We start from the raw sequence: 21,629 nt of genomic DNA, 5'->3' as shown, positions 1-21,629 counted from the left end.
TGTGCTTGATTGGGCCCTCATCCCCAATCTCTGGACTTCATCAGATGAAATGCGGTTAACCCACCAGACTCTCCTCTATAGCATCTTCCCTGGAGAGTCCAGTTTCATGATGTGGTCAGAGTCTTTACTGCAGGACTCACACAAGTTAGGCCTGTGTGCTACTGATGTGCTGACTGCACTACCATACATCAACAAGTTCTGTCACTTGTTGTCCACATGGCCAGGAGCACCTGCCTGTTTGCAATACCCAGTTGAGATGAAAGATCAGGATGATAAGGAGGTGTATGCTGTTTTTTCTCTGGTGTGTGGATTTTATGTGCAAACTGCATTTGACTTCTTCAGGTGACAACCATCCCTCCTGCACATGTTTCAATTTGTTTAGAATATATTTCTCTGCATGCAGCCTTGACAATTATGTAATACAATGTTTGAGTTGAATCATAATCAATGAAATTGTTTTTGGCTGAACCTTGATTTTATAAAATTTGACTCCAATGTGCCATGCCCTGTGGCACTGCTTGACTAGCAATACATGGTAGTTACTTATCCTGGAAGATACATGTCAAATAACATATCAAACTTGTATTAATGCATTGTACATGATCAATAAACATCTACCCATCATCCAAGAGCTACCAGATGCCCCAGAAATCTGTCTGCCAAGATCTGCTCAAACAGCTGGACAAGACTAGCCTTCATGTTGCGATAGCAAGGCTTGAAAATGCACAATGTGGAGTTGACAGTAGCAGCTTGGAATCTATGTCAATGTTGCTGAGTTCAGGCTCCAGCTCCCCCACAACTCTCTTCTTCATCACTCCACCATCGCCAGTCACTCCAATCCTGTCAGATTTCAAATCCAGCACCTCCAATGACACAGACTCCACAGCTGAGCATGATGGGCATTATGCTTGGCTGCTAAATGCAATCACAGCTCTCAGAGATGAAGTAGAGCATGCATGTATCCTTGAGAGACCTGAGATGCCAATGATGCGGGCATCTCAGCTGTGCCTCCTCAAACATTTTGCAGATCATTGGCCCCACCTGTTTCAAAAGCACCTTCATGTAGACCCACCAATTTTTGATTGCATTCTGGATCAGATTAGTGGACATGTGATATTCCAAAGCAATTCCACAAACCATCAGCTGGCAGTCACAGTCCAGTTGGCAATCTTCCTTTTCTGTGCAGGGCATTATGGAAATGCAGCATCACCTGAGGATGTAGCACAGTGGGCCAGTGTTAGCATTGGCTCAGTTGTCAATTGTACGAACCATGTGATGGTAGCTATACTGGATGAGTATGATAGATTCATCAATATTCCATCTGAAGACTCGCAGGAGATGGAAAGAGCACGGGTTTTCACTGAGTCACACACCTGTTCAGCCTGGAGGAATGGTGTGTTTGCTGCTGATGGTTCGAGTATTCCCCTCTTTGAGAAACCACATATCTTCGGGGAAATGTTCTATGATAGAAAATCTAGGTACTCGTTGAACTGCCAGGTGTGTACTCAAATGCTGAGTGTGAACAGCAGAAGAAACTTACCAAGATAGCTTATTGTTTTGCTGCACAATCTTCTTGTTGTGGACTACAGACTTGGACATCCGGGAAGCATCCATGATGTGTGGGCCTTCCAGGGGACTCACATCACTTCAAACCCTATGCAATTGATTCCACACAATCATTGGACATGGGCGGACAGTGCATACCCATTGGAGATGTGGTGTGTTGTCCCCTTCAAAAAACCTAAAGGTGGGAGATTATCTCAAGATCAGAATGTGTATAACAAGTACCTTTCAAAGGTATGCACCTAGTTTTGCTGCAGTACATGGGCTGACAGCTTTGGAAGATCCATGTATGAGTTGAACATGCATTTGCTGCCTTGAAAGGGCGCTTTCAAAGCCTCCATGAAGTGTGCCTGAAAATCCAGACAGAGAAAGATATGAAAGTCACAATTTACTGGGTGCTTTGTTGCATCATCCTACACAACATGATCATCCAGTTTGAGGAGGAAATGGACAATACAATTGAGCATTCAACTGACTGGGTGGTCAACGAAGGAAGTGGCCTTGATGATGGGGACAGAATTGCTGTGGTGGAGGCTGTGGAGACTATTGGTCAGTGATTTCAAGCAAAGCTATTGGATCAGTTGTTTCAACATCTTGGATGGGAATGAACCCATTAATGGCAGTTGTGGGAGACGGTAGTATTAGCAAGATGAAAAAATACATTCACCATATGTACATCTTGTGAGAGAATAGCGGAAACATGAATATGACACAAGTACATAGTGGGAACATGCCAGAGATGGATACAGTGGGGAAGTGTGGGTAAAAACTTGGCCATGACAAGATAAACCTATGCAGTAGGAGGGGTTGTGTCCGAATCAGCCTTCATGAGTTTCACAAGCTTGATTTTGAGGCAAAGCATCTCTGCCTCACTGTTGAAGGTGATTTCCTGGGCCTTCATCAGCTGGATGTCAAGTTTCTTCACCTCCAACTCCAATTCCATCTTAGTCGCCATTTCTGCCTGCTCTTTCATCAATTCCTCCTTCCTATGAAGATATTCCATCTTGATCATATAGCATTTAGTCTTCCCAGAAGAAGAAGAAGCCACTAGTGACTCAGCTTCATGACTCAAGTTGATGACCTGGTCTTGAAGCTGAGACTTGCCATGTTTAGTTAGCATCGAACTTGGCTTCATCAAACTTGTCTTTGATGATGAGTCCCAGAGGGACTGGCTAGGTTTTTGGGAAGAGCTACTGGAGGAGTCAGATGTTGTCATAGAGGCAATACTTGCAGATGAAGGAGGGGGAAAAGATATGGCAAAGACTGAGAGAAGGCAATTTGGCAATCTGATGAGGGCATATGACCCCTTCACAGGAGGGAGAACCTAGAGGGGAAATGAGTGTCACTTGGCATTGAAGGCCATTGTAACTAGCAATAACTTATCAGTAAAATTTCATTAACATTGCTCTGAATGAACATGAACATACCTCATCACCCTGCACAGATGTGGAGTCCATGTTGACATTGGGGTGCTCATCACCACCAGTCTGCTCATCCCCAAACCCCAGCATTGCCTCATCAAACCCAGCTCCACCATCTTCTTTGCCCTCATTAGTGACTTCACCACCAGCTTGAGATGGCACATCCTCCTCAGCTTCCTCGAGTTCCCCCACTGTCCCCCCCACACCCATGCAATCACCTGCAATCTCAGCCCCAGAACCTGAAATGTTCTTCATACCAAGCATCTTGTTTTGGATAACCACTAAGAAGCCCTCTGCATGGTTTTTGTTTGGCTCAGAGTTGAAGGGCTTGGGATTGAATGATGGGTTCCCCTGCCAAATGGAATGTAAGTTGTCATACCAAGGAAAACTGTTGAGAATGACATCTGTATGTACACATAAGCCCCTGCATTCTTGTACATCAGTCATGTAACATACCATGAAGGTTGGCAAATTTTGGATGGCCAGGTATGATGCCTTCCCCTGACTGTTTGAATCACACACAGCACTTTTGATAGCTCACTTTCAGCCTAGATGATCAGAGACTCATGTATTGAGATGGTTGCCCACACTGACTTGAAACTTGGCAGCACTCGCTGTGTACATGTCCTTGTAGACACTGTCATCCTCAAAAACAGCTTGGGTGATCATCACTTGGACCTCCTTCCTGTTGTGTCCCACCAGTCTCTCAGTCGAAGTAGATGATAATGATGGGGGTAAGTCACCTGAGTTTTTGTTGCTGAAAAGAATCCTGCAGTTAGCAGGATGGCTAAGAAGCCACTGGACAAGTATTTCAGTATGAGGAGTATCCCAATTGATGTTTTTTGGCTGGGTACTTTCCATCGAGGAGTCAGCCACCAGCTGCTTGTTGGATGCTGGGCCCTTCCCTTTACTCCCACTCCCAGGTACTTGTGAGGACAATCCACCACCAGTAGTCACAGTTACAGAAGGCCTTCCTCAATGAGTTTGTCCACTCAATGAAGCCATGGGTTTTGATAAGAGTGACTGCAGGTGAGCAGACCATCAAGGGTGTCATTGATAGGGAGGCATAATTTTCAAACTCCATCATGGCATTGCTCTCAAATTTGCCACTTCCAGAGTGCTTCCAGAGTGCTTCCAAAGCCACCTTGAGCACCACTATTGTTGTAGTCTGCATTAATGACAAGCCATGTCAAGCACTGCTTGACTCAGGATCACCTTCTGACTTTATCTCTACCACACTTGTAGACCAACTACAACTTCCTCTTGATCTACTCAAAAAGCCCTTGAACCTCCAGCTTGTGGTCTCAGGATTGCACAGAAAGGTCAAAGCAACCACAACACCCTGGATCTTGTACCAGAATATTCATGAGAAGTGTGTACTGGATGTCACAAACCTTGACTCATATGACCTAATCTTAGGTATGCCATTCCTATTTCAACATCAAGTGTTACTTGGGTTTAACCCATCTCAGATCACTGTTTGCAGCAATAACTCACTGCCAGTCTGAGGACCACAAACAATTGCGCTTGAGTCATATGCAGCCAAGCTGCTGGCAGATGAAAAGGAATGGTGCCAAGAGGAACTAAGAGCATATGTGAGGGATATATGCAAAGAAGCCATTGAAACCCTCCTTCCCCCTCTCTGTGATATTAACCATGTTATTCCATTGATTGACAAAAATAAAGTATATTCATGGCAACCATCTCATTGCCCTGAACCTCTTGAGCCCCTTTGGCGCTTGAAGTGTGATGATTATATTTGAACCAGACATTGGGAGTTCAGCAGCAGTACAAATGCAATCCCAATGCTAATGCTAAAAAAGGCCACAAAGGATGGATCACTAAGACTATGAATGGTAATAGATATGAGGGAATGAAATGCAAATACCAGGAAACTAGCATCCCCACTACCAGACATGGAGGCAATCCTCTGCAACATCATATCTCACCCCTATGGGTCCCTGCTCAATGGCAAGGATGCTTATGAGCAGATCCACATCACTCCTGAGGATGTTCCCAAAATGCTATTTACAACACCCAATGGGACCATGATCAGTCATGTAATGCAGATCAGCAACTGCAATGCAGGCACAACTTATTAGTCATTAATGAACCACATATTTGCACCATACATAGGAATCTTCATGGATGTCTACCTGGATGACATAGTGATCTACTCTGACTCACTCAAAGAACATGTAAAGCATGTTAAAATTGTCATTGACACTCTGCAAAGACACAAATTCTACCTAAGTGAACACAAACTGCAGTTTTTTGTGGATGAATTACGAATCCTGGGACATGTGATCGATGCAGATGGTATTAGAATGGACCCTGACAAAGTAGATAAAATCATTAATTGGAGAACACCCACTAACAAGACCTACTCATGGGCTTCATCAGAGCAGTCAGGTATCTTGCACCCAGATGCAAAGGTGTTTGCATACCCCTTGGGCACCTGCACAAGACAGCAGCAGCCAACACTCCTTGGCACTGGTCATTCACAGAACAAAGGGCATTTGATCTAGTAAAGGAGTTAGTACATATGCATTGCAAGATATGATGAACAATGCTAGGACATGCCCCAATAAACTTGTCTTGTGGTGTGGTGCCTGTCAGGTGGAAGCAGTGTAATTTGGCAGGGAGAAACTATGGAAAAAGGGAACATTATCACATTTTGGTCTGGTAAATTTAACCCAGCCCAACAGAATTACCCCATGCATGAACAGGAACTATTAGCTATAGTTGAGTCATTGAAAAGATTCCAACACTTACTGCAAGGCACAAAATTCCACATATTCACTGACCATAAAGGACTTGAATGGATCCAGACACAACAAAAGCTGTCCCCATGGCAGGTTAGGTGGCTCAAAACATTGGGCAACTTTGATTTTGAGATCATACATATACCAGGCAAGATGAATGTCATCACCAACACACTGAGCTGTATATACTCAGATGAACCTAAGGGGACAGTACGATCAGCCTCAGAATATGTCAGTGCTGAAGAGGAGCATGCACCTTCAATGCTGCTACTGAACTTGATTACCACCCCACTGTACATGGGCTCACCCATCTTCCTGGGAGCAACAAGGTGTCAGTCTAGTGCACAGGAAGCATTCCCTAATGTGAAGTGAGTGATCCTGAAGTTACCTGGTGACCCAACATGATCACTGGAGGGCAGGAGTATGCCAAAGCCTGACACATCACCTGATGTGCCAACAGTACCCAAGACACCTGCCAGGACAAAAATACCTATGACACATGTTGACAACAGTCCAGGCGATGACATCATGGCTGACACACCCAGTGAACAGGTACCAACCTCATTGCCTGAATTAGTCACCATGGCAGAGTCAGACTTAGACATATGTGAGGACATACACCATCAATACCATAAGGATAAATTCTTTATTGACATTGTTAAAAACCCTAAGAACTACAAAAATTTTGAAGTAGACAACAGTCTGATTTACCTGAAAGACAAAGGACAGCAAATTCTTTGTATTCCTGGTATAACCATAGGTTCCTGCCACTTATGCAAGATCTCGATCTCACACACACATTCAATCTTAGCACACCTTGGGCCAGGGAAAACCACCAACTACCTGCAAGACAACATATGGTGGAAGGGTATCAATTCTGATGTAGATGAATTCTGTAAATCCTGTACACTATGTCAGACCTCTAAGTCCAGCAATCATCCCAGCTCTGGACTATTGGAGATGCTAGATGTCCCTACCTACCCCTGGGAAACCATTGGAATTGACTTTGTCAGCCCTTTGCTGGAATCATGTACACTCAATGGAACCTTTGATATGACACTTGTCATAATTGATTACCTAACTGTCATGGTACACCTTGTCCCTATGAAACAGACTTACCATGCCAAAGACATCACCAAAGTAATGTTTGACAGAGTGTACAAGCACCATGGAATGCCTTGGAATATTATCAGTGACTGAGACTCACTATTTATGAGTACATTCTGGAATAAACTAAATGAGCTGACAGGCACTGAATGAAGAATGTCATCAAGCTTTCATCCACAGACCAATGGAAGCACTGAGCAGGCCAACCACACCTTCACTCAGATGCTACATGCATGCATATCCCCAAACCAGAAAGACTGGGCATTGAAACTGCCAGCAATTGAATTTGCAATGAACTTGGCTCAGTCAGAAACTACCAGGTTTACCCCATTTATGCTAAACTATGGGCAGTCACCAAGATCCATGATCTGGGAAACCAACTCAGAATTCCCCAGTGTAAGAATATTTGCCCAGTGCATGAAAAATGCCATTATGAAAGCCCATGATTCAATTATTGTTGTGTGTATAAAACAAACTACTATGGCAAACCAGAAACATAGGGACATGCCATTTGTTAAAGGTGACTTAGTATACCTATCTACAGCCAACATAGCATTACCTAAAGGGCATGCTCGAAAACTCACACCTAAGTTTATCAGCCCCTATAAGATCTTAGATGACTACCGGAACAACACATTCCTGCTTGATTTGCCAAATGACCTCAAACAGCACAGCATGCACCCCACCTTTCATGCCAGCCTGTTACATCTGCATGTCCCTAATGATGATCAACACTTCCCCAGGCAACAACTCCCTCAAATAATCAGCCTTGGGAAAACCAAACACCTCTTGGTCAAGTGGATTACAGATCACCATGGAAGGGGGAGAGATGCCCTCTTTCAGGTAGAATACTCAAGTGGTGACAAGGTTTGGCTCCTGTTCCATGAGGTCTCACACCTTGAAGTGTTCACCCAATACCTAGAAGCACTGAATGTACCTAGTGCTGATAACCTTGCACCCAGGAACCAGAGTGACCATGCTCCACAAGAGCTACCTCTACTCACTATATCCACACTTGATTGTGCTGCCTGTTGTGAAGCACTAGACACCATCAACATCACCATGAGCAACAGCTGGGCAACTCTGCCAGCTCTGTCCACTGATTACTCCTTGGCCTCAAGGACCACCCCCAGGAGGATCCCAAGAACATTTAAAAAGTGAACTATGAATACCCAGTCAACCAGCACCCCACAATCAAACATGCACTTCATGCCACTCAAACTAGAACATTTCTGCATCACTGCTACAGCCATCTGTGATGGCTTGTTTGACATCAAATGAGATGTTGTTCCACCCAGTTATGTTAACTTCTGTGTCCTTCATGCAGATGATCCTGATCTGTATCTATGATACCCCCTTCCTCCTGCATTCAGGCAAGCTCAAACAGTGAAGCCCAAGAGAAATTCAACTCGACATGGTAACAATCAAGCTGGATACCTAACTCAGGTAATCTTTGACCATTTTGCTGCAGATACCACAACTCCAATGTGTCTCATGGTAATCCAAGGCACTGTTGACACAAACCCTATGCACCCAGGGGTCAAGGTGGAGGGTGCAAAAACCATGGTCATCCCAAGCAAGGAAGAACTACCTTCTTCAAGAACCATTCTTGCAATTTCTGCAATCAACCCTTTGAAGATGTCTCTCAGACCCCAGCTCAGCCCAATGCATCTTTCTCATCCAATAATCCTTGCGACCCCTTCCACAAGTTCAATAACTACTCAGCAAATGTCAATGCCATGTTACAGAACCTAGAGATCAACTCTACCATCGACAGATCTCAGAATACCCCTACCAGCTCAGAGACCACTGGTCCATCCACAGGTTGGACTATCATACTCATTTTCTCTGTGATTATACTTATGATCTACACAGCTGCTACTCCAATGGATAGTGTGGTAACAAACTAAATGATTTAACCTTCTTGTCGAAGGTCAGGAGGGCAAATGTAATAATTCATGATCTTACATGACCATTAATGCCTCAGAATAATAATGTTTTATGTCCCCTTTTCTTTCTCTTCCTTTATACCTCCCTTTTTAGGTACTTGTTTGTCTCCCACCACACTCTGAACATATATAAACCATAGTTACTGATGTACTTGCTCCCCAGTCTACCTCAAACAGAGACTTTTGGCCAGTTCTTCCTGAGTGACTGTAAGACTTACTCCTACAAGAACAGACTATGCCTGTGTGACTTAAATGAAGTTGCTTCATCACAAAACCCCACCCTTGGCATGGAGAATCCCCACCCTTGACATGGAGAATCCCCAGTGGGCCATGGAGAATCCCCAACATGGCATGGAGAATCCCCAGTGGGTCATGGAGAATCCCCAGTGGGCCATGGAGAATCCCCAACATGGCATGGAGAATCCCCATCCTTGACATGGAGAATCTCCACAGGTCATGGAGAACCTCCACAGGTCATGGAGAATCCCTACACTTGACATGGAGAATCACCACAGGTCATGAAGAATCCCCACAGTTGACATGGAGAACCCCCACAGGCCATAGGTAATCTCCAAGATGACATGGAGAATCCCCACACTTGACAAGGAGCATCCCCAACATGACATAGACTCAATCCCCAGCAGGACATGGAGTATGCACTTAGAGGATCACCTTCTCTGTCCTTTACACCAACTGCTGATATACCTTGTGGTGTTGTTAGTGTTTGAGCCACTCAACAGTTCATTCTTTCATAGGACAATACCCTCTGCTTCATGTTCCTTGTCTCCATCCTCTCACACCTGTGTGATTTTCCTGGTGACATAGAGGAGATGGTAGTGTCCCAACTTCTGAAAATCACAGAGTTTTTTCAATGGTATATTTGTTGACTTCATCATGGGAGTTTGTTGGTGTCCAAACTGTCTTCCATCATCTTGTGAGAGAAGCATGAGGGGCAGGGTGAGCTAAAGCACAGGGTAGGTTAGTTTGAGTGCATGAGGATGAGTGGAGTGTTTGGTCAGGGGGATGTTTCCTGAGAGTTAACACCCAGATGATTCTGATGTCATATGCAGAAGGTGTCATTCTACCTCCCCTTTCCTCTATCATCTGCCCTGCCCCTTTCTCCCCCTGTACCACTCACCTGCTGTCTGATCTTCTCCATCCCCCCTGCCTTTCAAGGAATCCTCCTGATCACCTAGGATTCCAATGCAAGTGCCATAATTGATGGTCTCAAGTTGTGTCACTCTGTAAGAATGGCTTCCAACTTGCCATGGCCTGGGAAAATGGACCTATTTAGCCTGGGGAAAGCCCAGGTTCACCCTGGTAAGTGGGTCTATTTAGCCTGGGGAAATCCCAGGATCAACCTTGAAAGTAGGTCTATTTAGCCTGGGGAATGCCCAGGTTCACCCTGGTAAGTGGGTCTATTTAGCCTGGGGAAATCCCAGGTTCACCCTGGCAAGGGGGTCTATTTGGCCTGGAGAAAGTCCAATTTGGACCCCAGCTACCCTTTCATTTGATGTATAATATATATATATTATGGAGAAAACATTTTCTCCAACCATATTAAATTGCTGCTCTGGAGAATCTCCAGGAATGGTGGTGGTCCAAAGTTTTTCCCATGACTTTTTAGGGTGGCCAAAATTTTGGTTAGATTGAATGTGGTACTTAGGGTGTGGTAACCTGTTATTGACCCTATATAAGGTAGGATTAAGAACCACTTCAATGAATGTCATGGCTTTCTGTGAGAGCTGATGGACATCAGGACCCTTCTTGTATTCCTTGGGGCATCTGAGTGACTGCTTTCATTGGGCAGCACACTTTGCTTCTCTCAGAGGTAACCATGTCTCACCAAGAGGGTCATCCCCAGCACTAATGGCAAGGTTGACCAACTGAGCACAGAGATCAGCCTCACCAACACCCATGATTTGGAATGTGACATCATCATGTTCAAGCTCATCCTCTGACTCACTCTCACTGACTGTAAACTTCAAACTGTCAAGTACATTGGTGCATTTCCACTCCAGTTCTTCATCCTCTGCCTCAGGGCTGGGAGCATGAGATCATGTCCTCATGCATTTGCTTGTGTGCTGATCCTTGTCAGATTTGGGTGTATCAGGGAATGATACATTGCCTGTTTCAACAACAGCTGAGCTCTGGTTATGCAGACCAACCATGTTGCATGTTACAGTGGGTTTTCAAGGGCATTCCTCTGTCTAAGATCAGCAATTCACATGACCACAAACCTCAGACTTGCTCAATTTTTTCTGCTCCTCACTAGTGTGACAGCTGTACCCTGACATTGCAATCATACTGTACTAGGCTAATGCTACTTATTCCACTTTTTCCAGGATTTTTACGAATTCTTTTGGGGGCTGGCCACATTTTTGGGTCAAAATTTCAAAAACTTAGTATAACAAAAATTGGCTCATGCAGATTGCAATGTTATGTCCTAAATATGCCTAGTATACATTTGTAACACCCCTGGAATGTTGTGCCATATTGGAATAATTCAATGAGTAAAATTGTCATGTTTGTCTGTCCACAACTGTCAAACAGGATATTTTGTGCATGACAGACCCACCATGGTCCTCATTGAAAGAACTGGATGAGTCATTTTATCAGTGATACATTGTACTGTTTTATGTGTTTCATCTTTTATTTTAGGATATAATTGTGGAATCTGTAGATAGACCTCAGTATGCTGACAAGCTACTGAGGGACTAAGTGCACAGCAGAGCAGAGCAGCAAGAGGCCTGATTCACCTATGAAACAATGTCAAAGAGAGACAAACTTGGATCTGTGCACAAGGCAGTCATGCCCACAAATGAACCTAAACAGCTCAGAACCTTCACAACACCTCTACATATAACATGCTTACTTCACAGTTATTCTGTGGTAGAACAGGATATTTTAATACATTATTTATTTATCATGTTTTCTGGGAGATAAGATACTGTAATTTGACCTAGAACATTTGGCATGCTCTCAGTACCATATTCTTGTACATAAAAATTGTAGTTTAGCATGTCATGTTTTTAGAGAAAACATTGAACTGCTGTTCTGTTTTTTTTGTCAGGTGAACATTGAAAGACTTGGCCAAATGTTTTTTATTATTATCACATACAAAACATATATCATTTACTTTTGATGTTCTATGTAACATTACATGTTCTTCAATGATCAGTGTGTTTAAATTATTTTGTGGTAAAGTATTTGATTAATGTATTGCATAACATGTAGAAAGCAGTACTAATAATTTTTTTTGATGATTGTTTTTGGTTTTTGGTGGTGGGTCATGGTAATTGTTTTTCACCAATAAAACATTGGAAATCCACTGTGTCATGTTTTCTGTCAGAAACACCTTTCAAAATTCAACATTATTGCCAGTTGTTTCAGCAGAGAACATGAGATAAAACAAAGTATCTTTTCAAAGATTTTTTCCCCTATGTTTGTACAAAGAAAATTGTAAAATGCTTGCTGTGTATATTACACCAGCCTGGTACCAACTGAGTGGACAACTCAATTGGGCACTGCCTTGCAGTGCCTCAAGAGCTAACATGTTTCTAGGTTGAAGGGTTAAGGCCAGGACCAGGGCAAGGGTTGGGTGAGACCAGTTGAGACCGGGGTACAGCCAGTCTAGGGTGGTCTGGACACAGTTGTGACAGAGGTCTGGGTGAAGAGGCCAACTGAGACCAAGGCTGGAATGGCCAGTACTGAAGGGTAGGAGGGTGAGAGAAGTGGCAAACCAGCTTCAGGCAAGTCCAGGTGAGCATGGACAAGTGAAACCAAGGCCAGGCAGGCCAGTAACAGACAGTCTGGTGACCAGAAAGGGGGTCCAGGGCTCCAAGTGTTCATATTAGGTGCCTGTGCACCTCAGACTGCATTTTTCCTTTGTGTTACTTCTATCTAACCCTACAGACATGTAGTGGACACTTAGCTTCACTCTAAGTGTCCTTGGTTTGCATTTGTTTATTGTTTATATTTGTTTATCATTTTTGCACACTTACTGCTGTGTGCCCAGTGAAATTTTCTTCAGTCTCTTACACTGGGCACAAGGTAAAGTCCTGTATTATTCTACTCAATAATATAGTCTCTTGCACTGGGCACAAGTGGCCTCAGATTGTGGTTATCTTAACACCAAGGCCAGTGTAGCAATGGCCAAGTGTGGAGACCAGACCCAAAAACTGCTGAAGCTGAGTGCCAATGGGGAACAGGGAAGGTGTTAAGGGCTGGGACTGGCCAAGTCCAGGCTTGGGGACTGCACTGAAGGTGCACAGAGGTCCAGAGATCAATAATGGGGGGTCAGGAGGTCAAATGAGTGACATGATTCCAGTGTCCAGTACAGTAGATATGGACCAAGACTGCTGGGATAGAGTGCTAGGATGACTGAGGTAAAGACCAAGGATGAAGACTGAGGTAACCAGCAAGGGGTCAGAGACAGCTTGGGGGAGCTAACAGAAGTGAGCCTGGTTGTTGAGGCCAGCTCAGAGGCAAGTCTGGAGGGTAATTCCAACTTGGAAGTGGGCTCAGTGTGAGTCCAGGTTGGTGGTGAGTCCAGATGGTGAGTCCAGCTCAGGGGCTGACATGGCTGGTCTGGAGTCAGGCACAAACAAGTGGCAGGCAGGAGGTCAGGAATGAGGGAATGGATGCATTGAGTTTCAACCATAGGAACATAGTACTGGGGGTAATGCAACCCAGGGTGTGCAGAGTACCAAGGCACACTGGTTACCTCTCTGCTTCAGCAGAGATCTCTGGGTTGGGCCCCAGAGTCAGAGGAGAGGTATCCTGATGAGTCCTGATGGGCAAAGTCATGGGTCAGGGCTGAGCAGGACCTAGATATGATGAAGTGACTTGCACAAGTGTGAGTCAGAACATACTGTGAAGTTTACCCTTGGGTGACTGGGTGTCATGACCATGTTACAGTGGTGCCTCTGCACCTCTGTTCGCATTTTCATTTATTCTACTGTTATATGCTTCGCTAATATGCTCTAAGTTCACATTCCTACACTATACAGTGTTGTGGTATGTTGTGACTGTTTGTTTTCCTTTGTTTACCATTTTTGTGCACTTAGCAGTTGTGTGTGCCCAGTGTATTTTCTCTTCAGTCTCTGACACTGGGCACAAGGCCTACTTTGTGGGATATTTTAACAAGTTATGAGCCCTGCGCTCTAGAATGTCCAGACCTGTCATACAACATGTCATCCACCTCTGCACAAATTTTCAACCTGCCACACACCCACTCCCTCACCCTCTGTTGCGATTTCCTCATGTCCCAGCTTTGAGACTCACCCCATCTATTCCCTCCTCATCTTTGACTTCCAAAAATCACATCTATGGCTGAGGACCAATCCCACTCATCACTCTCTGTGACCAAACTCACCTCCTCCAACTACAACACCTGGAAAGGCAAAATGAAGGCTGTCCTGCATACCAAAGGCCTCTGGACTATTGTCAGTGGCACTGAAAAGCACCCTGATGAATCCAAAACTGAAGCTAGAGCCAAATGGGACCTCAAAGCAGACAAAGTGGCAGAAGAACTCTACCTGGTTCTCTCTAGCAAGCAGAGGACACATGTGGATGCTGTACAGGATGACCCAGTGTTACAGTGGTGCCTCTGCACCTCTGTTCACATTGTCATTTATTCTACTTGTTCACATTAGGTGCCTGTGCACCTCAGAGTTTGCATTTCTTACTTTCTTATGTTTCCTATTAATCCTACAACTAGCATTGGTCACTTGGCTTCACTCTAAGTGACCTTGGTTTGTTCCTGTTTATTGTTTATCTTTGTTTATCATTTTTGCGAACTTACTGCTGTGTGCCCAGTGAAGTTTTCCTTCAGTCTCTTACACTGTGCACCAGGTATGTTGTCTGTAGTATTTTACTCAATCTTTATGTTAAGATATCCCAATACTCAGCACTCTATGTGCACAGAGTCAGTAACTAAAGAACAAGAGACTCTGTGCACAGTGAAAATGTGAACACTGGACAAACAAAGAACAACTGAGGAAAATAAGTGAACACATCATTAATATGGAAGGTGGGGAACCTGGGAAATTAGTCTGAGGTGCACAGGCACTAACAACAACACTCCCCCCTGATTGGGCACCTCTGCACATTAAGAACTCCCACTTGATGCACCTAGTCCTAGCATCTGACAGAAGTTGATCAAACCAGTGCCCTGGCTTTGATTACCTTGAAGTATTCACTCCTACAGCTTGCCTTTCATCAATCAGAGTCATTCTGGCCCTAGCAGCTCTCCAGGACCTTCATCTTCACTCTATTGATGTTTCCCATGCATATCTGGCATCTGTTGCAATAAATGCAACCAGACAGGGGATTGAACCCTGGACCTCCCAGGTTTTTGACCAGGTGCTCTAACCACTGAGCTATTTGGTCAAGGTATCTAGGCTTACTTGGTGTGGTTTAACCACCAAGTGCTAGTAGGGACTAGCATTGCTGAGTGCTGGAGTACTACACTTGCAACACAAAAGGGCTCTGGACCATTGTCAGCAGTCTGGAAAATCGCCCTGATGACTCCAAAGTTGAAGCTCAGGCCAAGTGGGACCTTAGAGCGGACAGGGCAGCTGGGGAGCTTTACATAGTGCTTTCTAGTGAGCAGAGGACACATGTAGATGCTGTACAGATCTGGAACACCCTAGCCTCCATCCACCTCCAACTGTTATAGTGGTGCCTCTGCACCTCTGTTCGCATTTTCATTTATTCTACTGTTATATGCTACACTAATATGCTCTAAGTTTGCATTCCTACACTATACAGTGTTATGGTATGTTGTGACTGTTTGTTTTCCTTTGTTTACCATTTTTGCACACTTAGCAGTTGTGTGTGCCCAGTGTATTTTCTCTTCAGTCTCTGACACTGGCTTCACAGTCCATCTCCCCATTCAGGTAGGCATGGGAGATGTCCACAGAGCACAGATGGAGGGTCCTGGAGAGCTGCAAGAACTAGAACCACTCTGACAGAGGCAAGGCACACTGTAGGAGCAAAGACCTCGAGGTAATCAAAGCCAGGGCACTGATTATAGCCTTTTGCAACGAGTCTGGCCTTGTAGCAATCTATGGAGCCATCAGCATTCCTCTTGACCTTGAATACCCACTTGGAGCCAATGACTTTGCATTCAGGGGGTCTAGGGACAAGTTTCCAAGTCCCATTTGTCTGGTGAGCTGCCAACTCCTCCAGGGCTGCTTTGTGCCATTTTTCCACATCAGGGCGACTCATGGCTTCTGCAAATGTAAGAGGTTCATCTGGCAGGGCTGCAGACATGGCCAACTCATCATCAGAGTCTCCTTCATCACCAGAGTCCTCCAATTGAGCAGGGGAGAGCTTCCACCACTCTCTGGGCTTCTGTCTTCACCTTCTGGGCAGTCTGGCACCTATGCCAACAGGACTAGGAGGTCTTGAGGGTGGTGCAGGTGATGGAGTGTGAGGAGGTGGTGCATCTTGAGCTGGTTGAGCAGGGAGAGGCTGGATAGGCACTGGATCAGCTGCTGGAGGCTCCAGAGGCTCTATCTCCCCCCCATGATCCAGGGAATCTCCAGAGTTGCTTTCTGAGTCAGAACCTGGGTGAGGATGGTAGTAAGGTGGTTTGGAAGCTGGAGGTGCAGGTGGAGGTTGATTGGGTGGGTGTGAAGCGTCCAGAGAAGGTAAGGAAGGGCACTTGGACAGGGGGAAGTACCTTTCATCAAAGTCAGCCATTTCTGAGATTATGGTGTGCTTGGAGGTGGGATTGTAGAATTTCCAGCCCTTGTAACCTTCTGGATAGCCAATAAAGACACATTTCTCTGTGTGGGACTCCAGAGGGTGCCTCTTGTCTTTCTGGACATGTACATAGGCAGTACAGCCCCACACTCGAAGATGGGAGACATCTGGCTTCCTTCAATGCCATAGCTCATATGGGGTCACATTTTGGAGAGATTCAGTGGGGCACCTGTTCCAGACATGGACCAGGGCAGCTAGGCACTCACCCCAGAAGGCCTTGGAGAACCCAGACTTGTCCAGCATCACAGTGATGTGCTCAGATAGCACCCTATTTGCTTTCTCTGCAACTCCATTCTGCTGGGGGTGATTCCTGACAGTGTGCTGGCACAAAATGCCACATTTCAATGTGAAATCTTCAAAGGCCTTGCTCATATACTCCCCTCCTTTGTCATCATGCAAAATCTTGATTTTTTGCTCAGATTGGTTCTCTGCAAATGCCTTGAACCTCTGGAAGACATCAAAGACTTCAGATTTGGCCTTGAGAGGCAAGACAAAGTGAAAACATGAGTAGTCATTGATGAAAGTGACCCAATATTGATATCCTGAGAAGGAGACATGGCCTACATCATGCACATCGCTGTGGATGAGTTCCAGAGGCCTGGTTGCATGCCAAGTTGAGCTAGGAAAGGGATTTGCATGCATCTTGCCAGCCAGACATGGTTCACAGATTCGATTGGGGGAGGACTTTGAGTCTAGGGTCATGCCAGTGACCAAATTTCACTCTAGAAGCGATTTAACACCAGCCACATGGTGGTGGGCAAGCCTTCTGTGCCAGAGGTCCAGGGCTAGAGGGCAGGTGGTTGCAGCAGAGGCATATTCAGTGATGGGGAGTGTCTCCCCCTCCAGGAAAGTGTTATTGTTGTCCATAATTCTTGCAATGAAGAGGACAGGCCCAGGGGGGCGTCTAAAGGATATCTGTGAAGAATTGATGCTAGCAGAGAAGCCCCTGTTGCAACAGAGATATAAGACAGAGAGCAGGTTGTTGCACAGGTCAGGGACATGCAGGACATTGGTGATCTCCACAGGGCGACGCTTCTGGCCTCTGACCACAGGTACAAACACCACAGACCCAACTCCAGCAGAGTATACCAATTTGTTGTCTGCCAGTCTCACAGGGACACATTTGGGGGTGTAATTGTGCAGCCAGTGGCGATGAGGGGTCATATATGCAGTGGCACCAGCATCTGCATTCCAGTGGACATCTGCATCGAGTTGGAGAGGGTAGAGAGGTGAGGAGGGATCTGTGGAGCAAAAACTTGCATTTCCAGCCAACTCAGCAATTGGGGGCAGGTTTTGGCTGGGTATACACCACCTATGCATAGTCATGGTCTGTTGGAGCAAATTGGAAGGTATGGGGGCTTGGTATGTAGCACTGGGAGGCTCCTGGAGATGGATAGTAGCCAGGGTTGACCAAATGAGATCTGGGTGATCCTCAACAGGTTCAATGAGGGTTCTGAAGTGACCAGAGATGGCTAGATACAGTGCTCCAGCTGCTTGGTTCACTCTGAGGTCCCATTGGAGGCACAGATCACTTTCAGGGACAGGAGGGTGCTTTTCAGTATCACTGACAATGGTCCACAGTCCTTTAGAGCACAGGAAGGCCTTCATTTTGCTGTACCAGGCAGTATAGTTGGAGGCAGTGAGCTGGGTAATGGAGAGGGCAGCAGTGCTGATGTCTGCACTCATGTTGGCAAGGGACAGACACAATGGGTGAGTTCTGGGGATGCTGGCGACAAATATAGGGCTAGAGAGTGAGGGATAGGTTCAGGCAGTACGGAAAATTGCACAGAGGTGGATGACATGGCAAATGATGTGTCCAGAGAGTCCTAAGGTGTGGGGCTCATAACCTGTTAAGATATCCCAATACTCAGCACTCAATGTGCACAGAGTCAGTAACTAAAGAACAAGAGACTCTGGGCACAGTGAAAATGCAAACACTGAACAAACACAGTGTTCATATTAGGTGCCTGTGCACCTCAGACTGCATTTTTCCTTTGTGTTATTTCTATCTAACCCTACAGCCATGTAGTGGACACTTAGCTTCACTCTAAGTGTCCTTGGGTTGCATTTGTTTATTGTTTACATTTGTTTATCATTTTTGCACACTTACTGCTGTGTGCCCAGTGAAATTTTCTTCAGTCTCTTACACTGGGCAACAGTGGCCTCAGATTGTGGTTATAGTAACACAAAGAACAGCTGAGGAAAATAAGTGAGCACATCATTAATATGGAAGGTGGGGAACCTGGGAAATTAGTCTGAGGTGCACAGGCACTAACAACAACGTTCAGATAACCACAGCTTCAGGCCACTGGTGCCCAGTGTAAGAGACTAAAATTGAGTAAAATACTACAGACAACATACCTGGTGCCCAGTGTAAGAGACTGAAGGAAAACTTCACTGGGCACACAGCAGTAAGTTTGCAAAAATGATAAACAAAGATAAACAATAAACAGAAACAATCCAAGGACACTTAGAGTGAAGCCAAGTGTCCAATGCTAGTTGTAGGGTTAATAGGAAACATAACAAAGTAAGAAATGCGAACTCTGAGGTGCACAGGCACCTAATGTGAACAGCAAATCCTTCCAGGTAATCAAAACCAGGGTGCTGGTTATATCCCTTGGCAACCAATCAAGCCTTGTACCAGTATATAGAGCCATCAGCATTGCACTTCACCTTGAACACCCACTTGGAGCCAATGACTTCACTCCCAGGGGGCCTAGGTACAAGTTTCCATGTCCCATTGCTCTGGTGTGCTGCTAACTCCTCCAAGGCTGCTTCTCACCATTTTTCAGCATCTGAACATTGCATAGACTCTGCAAATGTGAGTGGCTGAGCCCATCAGGAAGCGATGCAGACAGAGCCAGTTCATCATCACTCTCATCCATGTCCTCCACATCATCCAATTGCACAGGGAAGAGCTTCCACCAGTCTCTGGGCTTCTGTCTGCACCTCCTAGTGAGTCTAGCACTGATTCCAATGGGGTTGGGAGCTCTTGGAGGGGGCACAGGCAATGGGGTGCGAGGAGGAGGTGCAGGGGGTTCTGGGAGACATGCTGGAGGCTGAATGGAGTCTGGATCAGCACCTACAGGTTCAACATCTCCCCCTTGATCCAGTACACCATCAGATTTGCTGTCAGAGTCCAGGTCTGGAGTAGGGTGGTAGTACTCATGATTAGGAGTCGATGAGGGTGATGAAGGGGTGTTGGCAAAGGTTTGAGTGAATTTGGAAGTCCAGGAATGTCTGGAGAGGGACTAGTAGGGTGAGAGGACATGGGGAAGTACCTTTTGTCGAAATCAGCCCTTTCTGAGATGACTGTGTGCTTTGTAGTGGGATTGTAGAACTTCCAGCCTTTGTAGCCTTCAGGGTGTTCATATCAGGTGCCTGTGCACCTCAGATCATGTTTTTCCTTTCTCCTATTTCTATCTCACCCTACAGGCATGTAGTGGACACTTAGCTTCACTCTAAGTGTCCTTGGGTTGCATTTGTTTATTGTTTACATTTGTTTATCATTTTTGCACACTTACTGTTGTGTGCCCAGTGAAATTTTCTTCAGTCTCTTACACTGGGCACAAGGTATGTCTTTTGTAGTATTCCCTTGAATATTAGTCTCTTACACTAGGCACAAGTGGCCTCAGATTGTGGTTATCTTAACACAGGGTACCCTATAAATACACATTTCTCCATGTGGGACTCCAGGGGTCACCTCTTGTCCTTCTGGATGTGTACATAGGCAGTACAGCCCCAAACTTGAAGGTGAGATACATCTGGCTTCCTCCCATGCCAGAGCTCATAAGGGGTCACATTCTGCACTGCTTCAGTAGGACATCTGTTCCAAACATGGACCAGGGAGGCAAGGCACTCGCCCCAGAAGGCCTTAGGAAGGCCAGACTCATCCAACATGGCTGTGATTCACTCTGAAAGCAGTCTGTTGGCTCACTCTGCAACTCCATTCTGCTGGGGTTGATTTCTGACTGTGTGCTGGCACAGGATACCACACTGGGTGGTAAAATCATCGAATGCCTTGCTCATGTACTCCCCTCCTTTATCATTGTGCAAAATCTTGATTTTTTGCTCAGTCTGGTTCTCAGCAAAGGCTGTGAAGGTTTTAAAGGCCTCAAAGACATCAGACTTTGCTTTCAGAGGCAAGACAAAGCAAAAGTGAGAGCAATCATTGATGAAAGTGACCCAATACTTGTAGCCAGAGAAGGAGGGGTAGCCTACATGGTGTACATCACTGTGGATGAGTTCTAGGGGCCATGAAGCATGCCAGGATGAGGTAGGGAAGGGATTTGCATGCATCTTGCCAGCCAGGCAAGGTTCACAGACAGGGTCAGGTGTAGACTTTGAGTCCATGGCCATTCCAGTCACCAGTTTTTGCTGTAGGAGCAATTTAACACCTGCTAGATGGTGGTGGGCAAGTCTCCTGTGCCATAGGTCAAGATCCAGAGGCAGGGTAGTTGCTGCTGAGGCATACTCAGTGAGGGGAACTGTTTCACCCTCCAGGAGTGTGCAGTTGTTGTCCAAAATTCATGCAATGAAGAGAGGATGTTGAGAGCGCAGCCTAAAGGCCATCTGCGAAGAGTTGATGCTCACAGTGAAGCCCCTGGTGTGACAGAGAAATAACACAGATACTAGATTATTCTGAAGAGCAGGGACATGAAGACCATTGCTAAACTGAACAGGAAAATGCTTTTGACCTCCCACCACAGCTCCAGCACTCAGCAACACTAGTCCCTACTAGCACTTGGTGGTTAAACCACACAAGATACCTTGACCATATAGCTCAGTGGTTAGGGCACCCAGTTGAAACCTGGGAGGTCCAGGGTTCAATCCCCTGTCTGGTCACATTTATTGCAACACACAATAACACACAACACTGAATGTGAGCAAAGCGAACATAGTGCCTTTAAATCAGTGCAGGAAATGATAGAATAAAGAAATCAAATGAAGAAAGAGGTGCAGAAGCACAATCTGTTAAGATATCCCAATACTCAGCACTTTATGTGCACAGAGTCAGTAACTAGATTGTTGTCTATGTAGCTTTACACACC

The 21,629-nt window shown here is 45.5% G+C and overlaps 2 non-coding genes across 2 annotated transcripts; one reads left to right on the top strand and one right to left on the bottom strand.

The window, feature by feature from the left end:
- Window positions 1–15,124: 15,124 nt before the first annotated feature.
- F5J12DRAFT_t224 lies at window positions 15,125–15,198 on the bottom strand. The gene has a single exon. It is a non-coding gene; the product is annotated as a tRNA-Phe (tRNA).
- A 6,152-nt stretch (window positions 15,199–21,350) lies between these two features.
- On the top strand, window positions 21,351–21,423 carry F5J12DRAFT_t225. Its single transcript has one exon. It is a non-coding gene; the product is annotated as a tRNA-Phe (tRNA).
- Window positions 21,424–21,629: the final 206 nt, after the last annotated feature.

The sequence above is a fragment of the Pisolithus orientalis genome (genome assembly GCF_024613125.1).
Source record: "Pisolithus orientalis strain OTSU chromosome Unknown F5J12scaffold_140, whole genome shotgun sequence".
Classification (NCBI taxonomy): domain Eukaryota; kingdom Fungi; phylum Basidiomycota; class Agaricomycetes; order Boletales; family Pisolithaceae; genus Pisolithus; species Pisolithus orientalis.
This window is presented reverse-complemented; position numbering and strand designations above follow the sequence as displayed.